General features: G+C 27.0%; 1 protein-coding gene across 5 annotated transcripts in view; it reads left to right on the forward strand.

Annotated features, from left to right (window-relative positions):
* LOC107446663 (forkhead box protein P1) overlaps positions 1 to 15,215 on the forward strand; it is a 238,312-nt gene that overhangs the window by 139,925 nt on the left and 83,172 nt on the right. The gene's annotated exons all lie outside the window — the stretch shown is intronic.

The following is a 15,215-nucleotide window of genomic DNA, read 5'->3' on the forward strand; positions in this document are numbered from 1 at the left end:
AGCATATATAAGCATTACTCAAATAAATGTGATAACATATTATTTCTTAATTATTTAAATTATAACATATCACAAGCTTAATTTATCATAAGGAGAAAAAATGCGGATAAAATTACCGTACTGTATGGTAATAATCTTCCTGGTAAAAAAAGAAGATAAAAAAACATAATTCTGGTTAATAATTTCAGAAATTCTGGTTTCAAAATTCTAACTCTTATTACCACATATTTTTTAAAAAATTATAAGACTGTAAATTAAATTATTTTTATGTCCTTCTCCAAAATTACCACATTTACCGAATTTATACGCACATTATAAAACTAAATTTTATTGTTAATTTTGCTAAACTCATTACCAAAACGTTCGATAAAAATTACCGATAAATTTTTGGTGTTCCCATAGAGCCAGAAACACGGTAAACTTCACCATATTCTGATAGTTTTGAACATACTTTTTTTTCTCAGTGTTGAAGATTATAGTTTGTAGAGTAATATCTTAGAATATTTCTTGCATAGTTGCATAACAAATTATCTTGAAACTGCAATCGCATTTTCTGGTTTGTAAATCATACTTTTCGTCATTTTTCTCATCAAAATCTCTCATCTTGTTACCATTTTGTTTTTATAAGATTAAAGACAATAGCATTCCTTAAATTTTTGAAAGGGATTTTTTTATATACATACAGGGAAGCGAGAAATTTTCTAGCAAATGAACAGAGGAAATATATATATATATATATATATATATATATATATATATATATATATATATATATATATATATATATATATATATATATATATATATATATATATATATATATATATATATATATATATATATATATATATATATATATATATATATATATATATATATATATATATATATATATATATATATATATATATATATATATTTGGACAAAAGTGAATGTATATGTTTTTCATAATTATCATAAAATATCACTAACATATAACAATTATGTTTTCTAACAAAATATCATAAAATGTCTCTTTAAATTTAAAAATAACAACAAAAGGATGTTCTCAATAGGAGACATTTAATTATGAAAACACAAATGGGAAAATGAAAACATTAATTGTTGTCAGTCAATATAAAATTTTCTTTTTTTGTGTGTGTTCATCTGTGCAAATCACGTTATTTAAAAATTCTCGTTTCTTTGTATTATCTTTAGATTAGGGATTGCCCACAAATGATGTTACGCTTGGAAGGGAGGAAGGCGATTCCTGAAATTGGGAAATTTTATAACAAGAAAGGAAGGATAGCAAGAAAAGTGACATCACGCAATTTGGTTAAAATAAGCGCATCAAAAATCACGAGTTAAATAATTTTATATTATTTTTTTCCCATTTTTTCTTTAAATGCGTACGCATCCAATTATTTTCGCAGTAGTTGTAGTTCATTTACGTCTCACTAGAGCTGCACAATGGGCTATTGGCGACTGTCTGGGAAACATCCCTGAGAAGGATCCGAAGACATGCCATCACAATTCTGATCCTCTGCAAAGGGGTTGGCACCCCCGCTTCGGTAGCCCGACGACCTGCACGCGAAGTCGAGCACTTTACGGTAGAACAGTTTAACCAATACCGCACATCCTCGGTCCCTACTCAGACTGATCCAAGTGATCACCCACCAGCTCACTGACCACAGCCAGTGATGCTTGACTTCGGTGATCGGCTGGGAACCGTGTCTTAATGCTTAGTCCACTGCGGGACCCAATCATTTTTATTATGCTCTTAAATGTCATTAAAATACATAGTTGAAGTGGAAAAGTAAATGTTTAAATATAATGCACATTTAGTTTTTGAACTGCTAACATAAGTGTTATGTAATTTGGAGGGACATGTGATAAGGGTATAGAAGTGTAATGAAGTGTGACAGTTTGCGACAAAAACGAGGAGGCCAAAAAGTTTCATAGGTTTGAAACAATATTGATTTAATTAACTTGGAAACTGTGACGTCTTTAGAAGCATGAGAAATTGGTCACGTTGCAAAGGCCCATTAATATTTAAATAAATATTATATAAATTCATTTAATTATAGAAAAGCATGAAAGTCCTTAAGGTCGAATGCCATCTTCTAAATTTATCTTCGGCCCTTACCTAAATGAAAACCTGTTTTAATTACTTCTATGTTCCAGTCTTCGTTTAAAATCACTAGCTACATTTCAAAATTACAATGCGAATGTTCATAAAGCATTACATTTATTTTCAGAATCTTTAAGAATTGAAGTATAAAAAGTATTTGGAAGTTATATAAAATATCAAAACGAACACTCTTTTGAAATCTAATACAATCTAATGAAATCTTATTATTGCAAAGCAGGATGAGGTAAAAACATTAAAACAGGGGAGATTTTAAAAGTGAAACTTTCTCTGGGAAATCAAATTGATTTGAAAATCTTTCATCCAGATTCCCTCACTAAGCAGATTTCAATAGCGTTACTGTTTCTTTCTCGTTTAAAATAAATAATATATAGTAAAAAAAACAAAAGAAAAAAGTATAAAAAATTTTATTTTGAGTGAAGAGTTTACTTTTTTGACTTCATGTTCCTTCTAATAATATGCATTCAAGAGCGATATTGAAGTAACACTCTGAATGATAAAAAATGCGATAAAGCAAATTAAGAATCGCACGATTAGTTATGGCGTTATGGATAAGGCAAGGTCGAAAACTAAATGGTTTCCAGGAAAACTTGATAGAAGGTTGATTCGCATACGCTATACATAACGCAATTATGCATTGGTCATCTAAATTTTTAAAATTCATTTTATTATATAATTCTACTTACTAATAAGCTTTCGGAAATGCGAAAAGAAACATTTATTTAGTTTTTCGGATTTGAAAATGATTTCCGCAAACCTTAACTGAAAAAAAAAAGACTTGTAATTCTGAAAGTAAACCTTTAAACGACGAAATGTTGCTGTGTTGAATTAAAAAGATATTTTCTTTCATATTTTCTTGAAACAAAATGTCCGTTTGTCGCATTGTCTAACAATTACGGGTAAAAGATAATACTACCGTAATGTTGAACCCCAAAATCGAGAAAAAATTTATGCAAACTTCAGAATATTTTTTTTCATTTATAAAAATAAAGAAATAATTAAATAATAATTGCATTATTATACATTTTTATAAACTAATTTTTTTTCAAACGTTATTATTTTTGATTTTATTTACTATGCTGTATACTTAATTGAGACACAAGAGCCCAGTAGTATATTTCATTTCATTTTTACGCTATGAATTAAATAGTTTTATTTACTTGAAAATAGGTTCTGAAATACGAAATTCTTAAAATCGGCTATTAAAAATGTATGGTATTTTTAAATGATATTTAGTAATAAAAAATGCATAAAATGTCTATTTTCAATGTTTAAAAATTTTTAATCTAAATTTAATACATTTCTTTTAAAAAAAAATTTGATTATTGTAATTTGTAGTTACTATAATATTAGGGAAATTCGTCGCAATGAAAAATTTAAGTACTTATAATCACTTTATCTTAAAAATACATTATCAATTGAATAGAAATGATTGATGGATTAAAAGTTAACTATTTAAAGCTTTGCTGATGTATCTTAATTCATTACTATCATATATCAGTTTGACAGATTTATTTTGTTAACTTAACCAAATAGATGTTATTTATTCAATCTAATCGTGACTAAAAGTGTTGCATCTTACTAAGGAGTAGATTATTAACATCTTCAAATTTTATCTCTGTAAGTGTTTGATTTATTAAATTTTTAGTTATTTTTTTACAACTTGATCAATTTATTCTCGTGTTACTTTAACATGAGAACACATTGCTTTGTTTATAGTACCATTCATTTTGATTTTTTAAAAAGTTTTGTTGTACCAGCAAGGAAAAAAATATATTTTGGGAATTTAGGTAAAAAATTGAATTGATCTGAGTTCTAGAAAGCTATCTTATCATACAACTATAGTAAACTGCAAAAATTATTTTTTTCTAAAATGATAGAAAATGGCGGTTGTACAGCTTTCTGATTTATTTATTTATTTAGATTGGGCCATTCTATCTGAAGTCGGTATGCTTCGAAAACTAAAAAGCAGGCTCCCATCATCAACCACTACGTGTATCATTCACTTATTGGTGAGTCTTAAGAATGGGCGTCTATTTCGAGCGCTTAAAATATGTCGACTCCTTTCAACATTATTTTTGAAACTAATAAGTTTTTTCCTTTAGCACGTATATTTTTCCGCTTCTGTTTCTTAGCTTCCATAATTCAACACGAACGGTATTTTTTTTAAAAATGTCGATAATATACGATTAGCTATAAAAGTGTGTTAGATTGTTTAGATTTTGCAAGAATGGCATTTTTTTCTTTTCAATCAAAAATTTTCTTAACAAATTTTATTATACCGGAAAAACTATGCAAAAATTGTAATAGTCCTACATAATTCTGGAAAGAATATAAATTTAAATGTTTTCAGTTTAAATTTAAAACTAATCGATGAAGATTTGTTCTACTTATGAATTTGGCTTACTTGAAGAATGTTACTTCGAGAAAAACGCTTTTAAGATTCATGGAAGCACGTTGTGGTCTGCGCGTTAATTTAAAATTCGAGTAGTTCACTATTTTTCTCACTTACAAATCTTTGGAGACATTATTTTAGGTAGTTGGCACCTTTTAAAAAAATAAAAGGAAAGTTTTTTTCCCCCCAAAATAATAAAGTGGCTTTTATTATATGGAAAATTTATCGCAGATTCGCACGTTGAAGAAAAAATCGAGCTTATTTTTGGGGCCATTAATAAAAAAATATGTATATAAAACGCAGCTTTTTTTCCTTAACCAAGACCGAAATTATTTTACCCATTATTGCTACTAAGTCGCCATTTTTTAAATAATTTGTATAGTAACAATGAGTGTCGTACTAACTGGAAAACTACAATGAAAATATCTGTCTTAAAACATTTTGTTTAATTTGAAAAACTCTAAAAGCTCATCAAACTTTGATGTGCAGTGCAACAAGTAAAAAAAAATTTATGTGAGAAAAAAAATACTTCTGCAATTGTATTTACTAAGATAATATTCGAATATAAATTAAATTGTTAATAATTGAATAAACAAATACATTTTTAAATATTACAAAGAACTATGTTCATGTCGAACACTAAAATAAAAAGATAGCATTATTATCCGAACGCTTAATACGCGCAGGCATTGATAAACTAAAAGGTTAATTAAAAGCAATTTATGTCAAATTTATATTGAAAATATTGTTGTTTTAGTGCATTTTAAAACAGTAACTAAAAAATAACAATGAACATTAAAAGAAAAGAAATAGTGAAGTTGTTTAAAAAAAAAAAAGACTTTGGCATATTACCAAGAACTAAGTTCACGTCGAATATTAAAATAAAAAGATTTCATTATTATCTGAACGCTTAGTAAGCGCATTCAATGATAAACTAAAAGGTTAATTAAAAGCAATTTATATCAAATTTATATTGAAAATATTGTTGTTTTAGTGCATTTTAAAACAGTAACTAAAAAGTAACAATGAACATTAAAAGAAAAGAAATATTGAAGTTGTTTAAAAAAAAAAAAAAAAGACTTTGGCATATTACCAAGAACTAAGTTCATGTCGAATATTAAAATAAAAAGATTTCATTATTATCTGAACGCTTAGTAAGCGCATTCAATGATAAACTAAAAGGTTAATTAAAAGCAATTTATGTCAAATTTATATTGAAAATATTGTTGTTTTAGTGCATTTTAAAACAGTAACTAAAAAATAACAATGAACATTAAAAGAAAAGAAATATTGAAATTGTTAAAAAAGACTTTGGCATATTACCAAGAACTAAGTTCAAGTCGAATATCAAAATAAAATAAAAATTATTATTATCTGAACGCTTAAAAAGCGCATTCATTGATAAACTAAAAGGTTAATTAAAAGCAATTTAGGCCAAATTTATGTTGAAAATATTGCTGTTATAGTGCATTTTAAAATAGTAACTAAAAAGTAACAATGAACATTAAAAGAAAAGAAATATTTAAGGTGTTAAAAAAAGGCTTTGGCACAACTCCAAAAACAAAATTGATAATAACATGCAAAGAAAGTGAAAAGAAAATTTAATGCCAAAAAGAGCGTCCGAACCCGGAGACTACTTTAAGCAACTGAGCCCTACTCACCTCTAACCTACTGATATCTTTAAAGAGATCAGATTAAAAAAAAATTTCTATCCTTTCCCTCGTTGACTCATAAAATAGTCGATTATGTAATTTGAGTACTTATCCTCAGAAACACGAGCGGATTTCCCCAATGGGAAGAATTTCAGATAGGGGTGGAGTAGTCGATAACTGAATTGTTCGAACTCTAACTGCGACTTGTACTTAATTAAAATATTCACCGAATAGTATTAATATTATAACAGTGACCACAGCTTTTTAAAATCAAATCTGCAAAAACGGAATCATTACAATATGAAAACATGCTGTAAACACATCCTTTACTAAAATCATTATCACCGTTTTGTAAAAAAGAAAAAGAAAAAAAACATTGTTAGGCATCAATGAAAAACTCTGCTTTATCTCCTTTGAATTACACTGTAAAAAATTTAGGATCAAATTGTGGTAAAAAGTAGCGGTACTCAGGGTGACAGTACTTTTTATCGTAAAATCCATTTTTACCAGAACATGTTGTGGAACAAAAATTCTAATATAATGTAATTTTTGCTGTAGGGGAGAGTGGGGTCAATTGTAACAAGGTACGATTGTAACAGAGCAAAAATTTCGAGTGTCGGGTTCTAGATTTGGTTCCTAGGTGGCGCACAAGGTGTATTTAATAAATCTACATGTACAACCCTGCTGGCAACCATTTTTATGTACTTTTGAAAGAGTTACATCACAAAAGATATTTTCACTCTACGTAAGTACTTTTTTTGGTATTAGAATATTATATTGTAACGAAGTAATTTTGTTTAAACAAAATAAAAATTATTAACCGAATATGTAAGTGGACACCTTAATTAACATTTCAAAGAAAAAAGATTAGTTTTGTTAATTAACTAGCATTGTTTTTAACAAATGAAGCTGAAATGGCGTCTTGGGAACGATTGTATCAATAAGTAAAGGGACGATTGTAACAGCTGAAAATAAATAATCTTATGTGTACAAACCATTACTTAACTCTTTAAGGGCCACCAATAGTTTCCTATATCATTTATATTATGTTGCATGTGCATTATTTTATTTGTCACCTTTCACAGCATAAATTAAAATTTTTAACTCCTTAAAGTTAAAAGTTTAACCCTTTAGGTCTCTTTTCATTATTATTTTTACTCTTAAAATATCACGACTATTTTGATCAATAAAAAAATATATCACAACTATAATAATATGAATAATTAACTGTGTTTTAGTTGAATTTATGAACTGCTACAATTGACCCCGTAAGTGGGGACAATTGTAACAAGTGCACGACTGTCAAAAAATGTTAATGACTAATATGATAACATTTAAAATAAGGTATTTATTTTTTTTCTAGTAGAGGATAGTCTACTTTACTCGTCTGTCAATTAATACTAATAATATATTGGATTCTTGTTAGTTAAAAATAGTTCAGTAAAAAATGTTACAATTGACCCCACTCTCCCCTACAGTTACAGTAAAATCACTTAATCACTCTTAAGTAAATCTTACTGTGAAAATTAAGGAATAATATTTTACGGTAGAAATTGATTTTGCGGTAATATAGATTTTATGGATGATGCACTCAAAGTGCAAATTTCATAAAGCGTACTTTGATCCGGAATTTTTTAAAGTCTACTAAAATTCTATATTTTTTCAAGTTTTGAAAAATGTTTACCATTTATATAAAAAAAATAATTTTGCATCCTAAAAATAAAATTACAAATGTGAAGTACACTTCTTAGGGAACTTAAAGGGTTAAAGCTAAAAAAACTATTGAGGAATTCAGATTAAAAAAAATTATGAATTGAGAAGAGGTATAAAATGCTTGTCATCATTCAATGTCAATTATCAATATTCACGCAATCATTTAATTAGGTAAAACTTCAATAAATCTATATAATAAATCTATCTGAAACGCTCGTAATATTGTAAATTGAACTTTACATCAAATAGAAATGAATATTGCAATTTATAAAGAGAAATTATAAACTTTAAAACTATGTTAAATCTCTAATTTCAAATTTTGTTAATCAAGCAAATACGGTAATATTTTAAACCCCTTCTATGAATTAAAAATTGCAGCTCATGCTAAATTAAAATGTCAAATGTAAATTTAGTAATCAATTTAACTTTTAGTCGGTTAATGAAATTTAAATCTTAAATATTTTTTCCCTAAATGTAGAAGTTTCGATTTATAAAATCCATCGCTTTATAAAATGAACTGTTTTCCAAACGAACATGATATTAATACGCAGTGGATGCTGTACTGCAAAAAAAAAAATAGTTTATTTTTTATGTACAGATAGAGTAAAAGATAAATTATTTAAACAGGTATTTAAATTATATTTCATATGATAGCATAACGATTGCACGAATAAATTTTTTAAAGAAATTGGTACAAAATATTGAAATTGTGCTAAGTCATAATAAGATAAGAGCTGAATATCAATATTTTTCCAGCACACTCATACTGATATAAATATCTTAAAACAAAATTATTATAAATATTCATAGCTGGGAAACTATTACAAATGATACAATATGTTCATTTGCACATCTTCTTAGTAAAGTTTTCAACTTTACTAACAGAATTAGTTTTATTATTAATTTACTTTGTATTATTATAATTCAATCAAACATACGCTTGAAAACATTCAAATGTGCACTGAGAAAAAAAGTATGGTCAAAACTACCGAAATGTGGTAAAATTTACCGTGTTTTTGGCCACTAAAAAGCTAGATTCTGGTTACCAAAAAGCTAGATAATTTTTAATGAAAAGCTTTGGTAATGAATTTAGTAAAATAGGCATTAAAATATGTTTTTATAATAAGAGATAAAATTTAGTAAATGTGGTAAAATTTGGTAATTTTTTCATGATACCTTAAAGCAGGACATAAAAATAATTTATTTGATTAAATTTGTTTTTCAGTTTTGTATTTTTTATTAAATGTGTAGCAATAAAAACTATAATTTAAAAAACCAGTATTTTCGGTAAACCGTTACCATATGAAAGGAAGAATTATTCAATGAATAGTTTTAAAACCGTTTATTTTGGTTTCATTAGCCAGAATCATGTATATTTTTTTTACCAGGAATCTCATTACTATACAAAACAATAATTTTATCAGAATTTTTTTTTCTCCGTGTGATAAATTAAGTCAGTGGTACGTTATAATTTAAGTAATTAAAAAATAATATTATGTCATCAGATTCATTTGAGTAATGTTTTTGTTTATATAATTATAAGTAATTGTCTAAATAAGTTTCATAACCCCCTAAATATCTTTTCTTCTTTTAATTCAAGGACTTCGCGATTTATAATTAACCGGAGCCAGACTCGAGAAAATTTTTTCGATTCTGACCTTTTTTAATATATTTCGACTCATTTTAATGCATTTGATTTGAAATATGTGAACATGGATTTTAACTAGAGTACAATAAAATAATTATAACTTTACAAACTCTTTTTTTCTGAGAAAGAAATGTTTATTAATATCAGCATCTTGCGTATTGAACAATCGTTATCACTTATTTGCTCGATTGCACAATGAGTAAATAAAATGTTGCATTCGTTGAACGATTGGAATGAAATTTTTTAAGGTTACGAATATTATTTTTCAGACCATGACCTTTAACATTAAGGCTGTCTTTTTATTTCGATTAATCAGCTGAATCAGTTACTTAAGTCCTTTTTATTATTATTGTTCTGTGTTTTTCCTTTTAATGACGCTCAGGCTAATGTGCGTAAATATGTTGTGTATATTTTTAAAATACTAAATTGATAAATGTGATGCATTAAAATCTCATGAATGCTCATGTTAAAATGATTTATAAATCAAGTTAGTTTCTTTATCACTTTATTATTAAGTCAAATAGGAAATTTACAAAGTGGATAAGTCAAATTTAACAGCTTATTATTTGATATAAGTTAATACCGTTTTTTTTTCTTTTGCTGCAAAATTACAATTTGCACTTGCTCAAAAAAATCATCGCAAATCGTACGCTCTAAGAATATTAAAAAAATTTCTTTAAAAATATTTATTTTATTTAAATTCGCACCAATATGAAGTATGTATTACGAAACTACGGCCAAGCAGAACATGCGAAACATTAATAGCATATTTGGCTTTCGTATTAGTTGAACGAGGTTAAATCACTAAAGCAGCTCCAAAGCATTATATTCGCAAAATAAAGATGATGATGATGATTGTTTCGTGCTCTGACCCAAGTGGAATCTTTTAGAATTTAATGAAGCCTGACTCATCGGTTCGAAAATATGTAAAAACTTGAAGAGAAACAGCCTGGATTGGTCAACAAATTGTTTCCTGTTTCATTACATGACACTGCTAAACCACACACTGCACGAATGACTGTGACGAAATTACAGGAATTGGAGCTGGAACGTCTTCTTTACCCACCATACTCACTTAATATAACCCCCCCCCCAGACAATTACTTCTAAGTTTGGGCAACTTGTTAATAGGAAAAAAAAATTTTCCCGAAAATGCTACATACTGGTTTTCCAGAAATTTATTGAGTCTCGTCTGCCAGAGTTTTATCCTTTTGGCCTGAACAACGTGCCACCTACTAGTCGAAATGTAAGGCAAATATGGGTGCATATTTTGATGAATGAAATAATTCCTAATATATGTATACTATCAACCATCTTTTTTTTCTTCTTCTTTTTTTACAAATTTTATACTTGATGAAAAGAATCCGGATCAAATTACGGTAAAAAGTGCCGGCACTCAGGGAACTGATACTTTTTACCATAAAATCAATTTTTACCGGAACATGTTACGGAACAAAAATATGATTTGCCGTAACTTCATAGAATCACTCTTATTAAATAAAAATTACTGCAAAAATTACGGTAAAATATTTTACTGTAAAAATTAATATTACGAAAACATGGATTTTGCGGTCAAACGGATTTTACTGATGAAGCAACGCACCCAAAGTGCGTTGCTTCATCAGTAAAACCACTTATACAGAAATTTGGATTCGGAATCTTTTACAGAGTAATATCATTTCTTTTTTATAAATTAATTACTTTTTATATTTCCATGTTACACAGTAATTTTTTATCTCTTGGTTGGACTTGGGATATAGTTTACACGGAACGGAAACAGCATTATTTTTATGAACACCTTTAAATTTTTTGGTGAACTTCTCGGATTAAAATTGAAAGAATTATGATGTTTGCCAATATAAGCATGGTTTTGAGAAAATATTTAAATTTTGCGAAAGCTTTTCTTTTATCCATACGCGATAGTATATTTGTTTTTTCCTTGCTGAAAAGTGCTTTATTTTAAGAAGGATTCAAAACATATATATTAAGAATAGTCATCACAGAACATTCCGCATAAGATTCAATGTATATTTTTAGGGTAAACTCCTCGAATTGATAGCTGTTTAATTATTTCATTCTCAGTTGTATTTTCCTTTAAATCATTAATCTTTTGCGTGATTATCTTTGAACTAAAAAAAAAATAATAAAAATTTTATTTTTAGATTAAATCTTAAAATTATGCAATATTTAAAGATATTTTCATTAATCTACAATTTACGTATTTTTCAATCGTTCGTTTCCATTTGTAGAGTTTCACAATTATTTCAGTACATATCAAATACCTATTCAGTATCTTCAATACTATGCAAATAGACAATCAAAATAGAAAACAATAGGTTGAATTAAAATCTTAAAATTCTTGGAAAACAAATGCAATAAGTAAACAATGACGATTTATAAATGATCTTTGTTTGCGGGTCAATGATCCATAAAATGATGTCCCTTTAATCTGTTTATTAAGTTAAAACTCAGGTATTATAAAGATAAATACATGACATGGACAACATCATGACAATTTATGTATGGACAGTTGAAAAAGATTTGAACTTTTTAAGAAGATCTTAAATCTATGTAAACTATGTCACATTAGGAATGAAGATATTCTTATTTAATTTTCTATTATTAAAATCTCGGACCACTTTATTATTATTTTCATTTGATTACAATAAAAAATAAAACAAAAATTACTTGTATTTTAAAATAGCATTATATATACAATACAGCACAATTTTTACATGCATCTTATAAGCGATTTATGTGTATTAAAGTCTTATTCAGCGAAGTTATAGAAATATACTAGCTGGAGACTTTTGCACGCCATGCTATATTTAAAAAATCAAAAATGTAAAGTTGAACCCACTGCTATAAACAGTTGATGTATCCAAATCTAATAAAATATTTTGATTTAAAAAAAATTTTTGTTGACTTTTAATTATGTTACCTGTCAAGTATGTTACCTGTTTTAAAGCCATTTGGATAGTTCCTTAGTGGTGATTTTAAATAACAAATAAATATCGAAAAAATGCGTATCTTGCTTTAAAAACGAATAGAAATTGTAGCATTTATTATGTCATTGTTGTATTTTAATCTTTTTTAATTGTGAGATACTTCTTTCAGTCATATTTCTTTCAATTTAATTTCCGATGTATGCAATTTTGTTAATTGAAAAATAAATTGCAAATATAGGCATAAATAAATATACATAAAATGTATGAGATAAAAATAAATGAATAATTGGCATCACGCTTATAATGGGAAGTAATTTCGATTCTGCAATTCCCAAACTCTCAATATGAAATGCTTTGATTTTCATTATGTTAAGATATAAAAAAACTAAAATTGTAATATCAATAAAAGAAGAATATATTGATTTGTATTTTTGTTGTTTTTTGTAATTGGGGGAGATTTGAACTTCAGAGAATCTCCTCAACATCTTTGAAAGGGGGGAAACCCCTGGAAAATTTGATAATTCCGAGTTCTTCCATTGCAGAAACTTTTCTACGTTTAACTACAACTTTTAAAAGCTATTTCGTATATATTCTTTAAAAATAAATAGATGGCAGCACCAGCAACTTTTTAAAAGAAACCGTAGGCACTTGTATTATAAAAGACACTATTACAATTATATTTCTATGCTACTAATGCTAGTTCAGAGACGTGAATAATTGTAGTTTTTAAAAATAATTTTCATTATTTAAATATTATTATTAATTTATTTCATTAGTATTGGGTAACTTAAAATTGATAGCTGAGCGATAATTTGATTTTATTGATTTTATTAAAATTACATACATTTGCTGACTTGTGTGCTGAGCGATAATGATAAAGCATTTTTTTATTGATTTTAATATTCGTTTTACAGTTAAAAATCTGTTGGAGGCGTTAATTTTTTTTCAGAAATTTAGATCTATCAAATTTGGTATTTTTTGCCATGTATTTTCAACTGAAACATACAGACATACTTGTATAACAGTTAGTTTCTTCAGAGTTGCTTCTTTCTTTATTTACTTCTTTTAATTTTATTTTTTAAACATCTCGTTGCTCTATATTCTAACAACTAATTTAACTATGACACAAAAATGGGAAGAAATAAATTTTGGACAAATATTTCTATAAAATGCATGTTTCTGTAATCATTTATTTTGTTTTTATTTTATTTATTTTTTTATTTACTTATTTTATTTTTGAAAAATTCGTACATTTTATCAAATAATTTCTTACAAAATTACTCTTATACAACTAATCCATAAGTGTTTTTTGAAAGGTTGTAGTTTATCATTGCATTTTTGTTTGTTTTTTAACTTTTGAAAAATATCTTTGTCTTCTAGTAATTTTATTCAATCGAAATTTTCTGCATTATCCAAATCGATTTTCATCAGTCTAAACAATAATTGAAAAACAATAGTAAGTAAAATTTAAGCATTTTAATCGCATGATTTTTCTGTTTCAAATATCTAAGATCAAAAAAAAATCCTTTGAAATTCTGTTAGTTATTAAATACCATTTCTCCTATTCTACTAAAGCGACGCCTTTTAATTTCCATTTTTTTTTAACGTGCTATGTTACCAATCAATTAGATGGACAAGTCGCGGCATTCATGGCATAGTGTGGCATGGTGCAGTTTTAACATTGGCACGAGAAGACTTATTGAAAAGTCTAAAAAATTTAAAAGTAATGATGTTACTTTCAGGAACGGTAAATCCAAAACAATATAAACTATCCAAATTATATTGAGTTTCTTGGAACTTTGTACCAACACCCGAAATACTCAAACTTTACGTATTACATAGTTGTCGGTTCAAATCAACTTATAATTGTGAGCAAATATTTTCCATAATGAACACAAAAAAAAACTTAATATCCTTCAAGATTTTTCGATATGCACCAAAAAAGAAAAAAGAACCTAATTTTGTTTATAATCTTTAAGAACTAATCCTAATATGGATGATTTTAACAAACCGAAGATCAATATGAAATAATTACTGGCTGTTTAATTATTTCGAATTCACTGTTTCAAGCTATTCTTATCAATTTTACTAGCAACCTAAAGCACTAAACCAATAAAAAGTTGTTGTTTTTTTTAACAATAAAACCTTAGTTTGTTCTTTTCGTTCATTTATTGTATTACTTTTTCTCATCATTAGCCCATAATAAAAATTTTTTTCCCTTCATCTTTTTATATTTTTGTGTATTGGCATTTTTTTTTTTTCGAAAGTGGCACTCTTCCCTAAAAAGTTGGCCTATCGTGATAAAAAGCAAAGGGGAAAAAAATTTTAAAAATTAACCTGAATGTCCAGGATAAAGCGCTTGAAATTTCTATTAGGAAAAAATCTCCCTCCTCGTTATTTCCCCCCATATTTACAGAATTCGTCTCCCCATTTGATAACGGAAAAGTAGTTTCACTGCAGAAGCAGCTTTACTCCGGAAAAAACAACCCCCGTCTTCCATTATACAAATTTACCCGTTCTTTGAATTTTATTAATTTAAATTTGTTTTTAGGAATGGTTCAAAGTTATTGGTTCCTTAAATGTTATTTTCACCATCTATATTTTTAATCATATATCTGGAACTTATTACGCAATAAAAAAAAAGTCTTATCTCTACACGGTAAGAAAACGGATGAATTTTGGTATAAAGTTCTGTCACCCTAAGGTGCAGTTTCTTAATAGCATAATTTT

Source organism: Parasteatoda tepidariorum, chromosome 11, assembly GCF_982258835.1.
Source record: "Parasteatoda tepidariorum strain Cologne lab strain chromosome 11, Ptep-v5.0, whole genome shotgun sequence".
Lineage (NCBI taxonomy): Eukaryota > Metazoa > Arthropoda > Arachnida > Araneae > Theridiidae > Parasteatoda > Parasteatoda tepidariorum.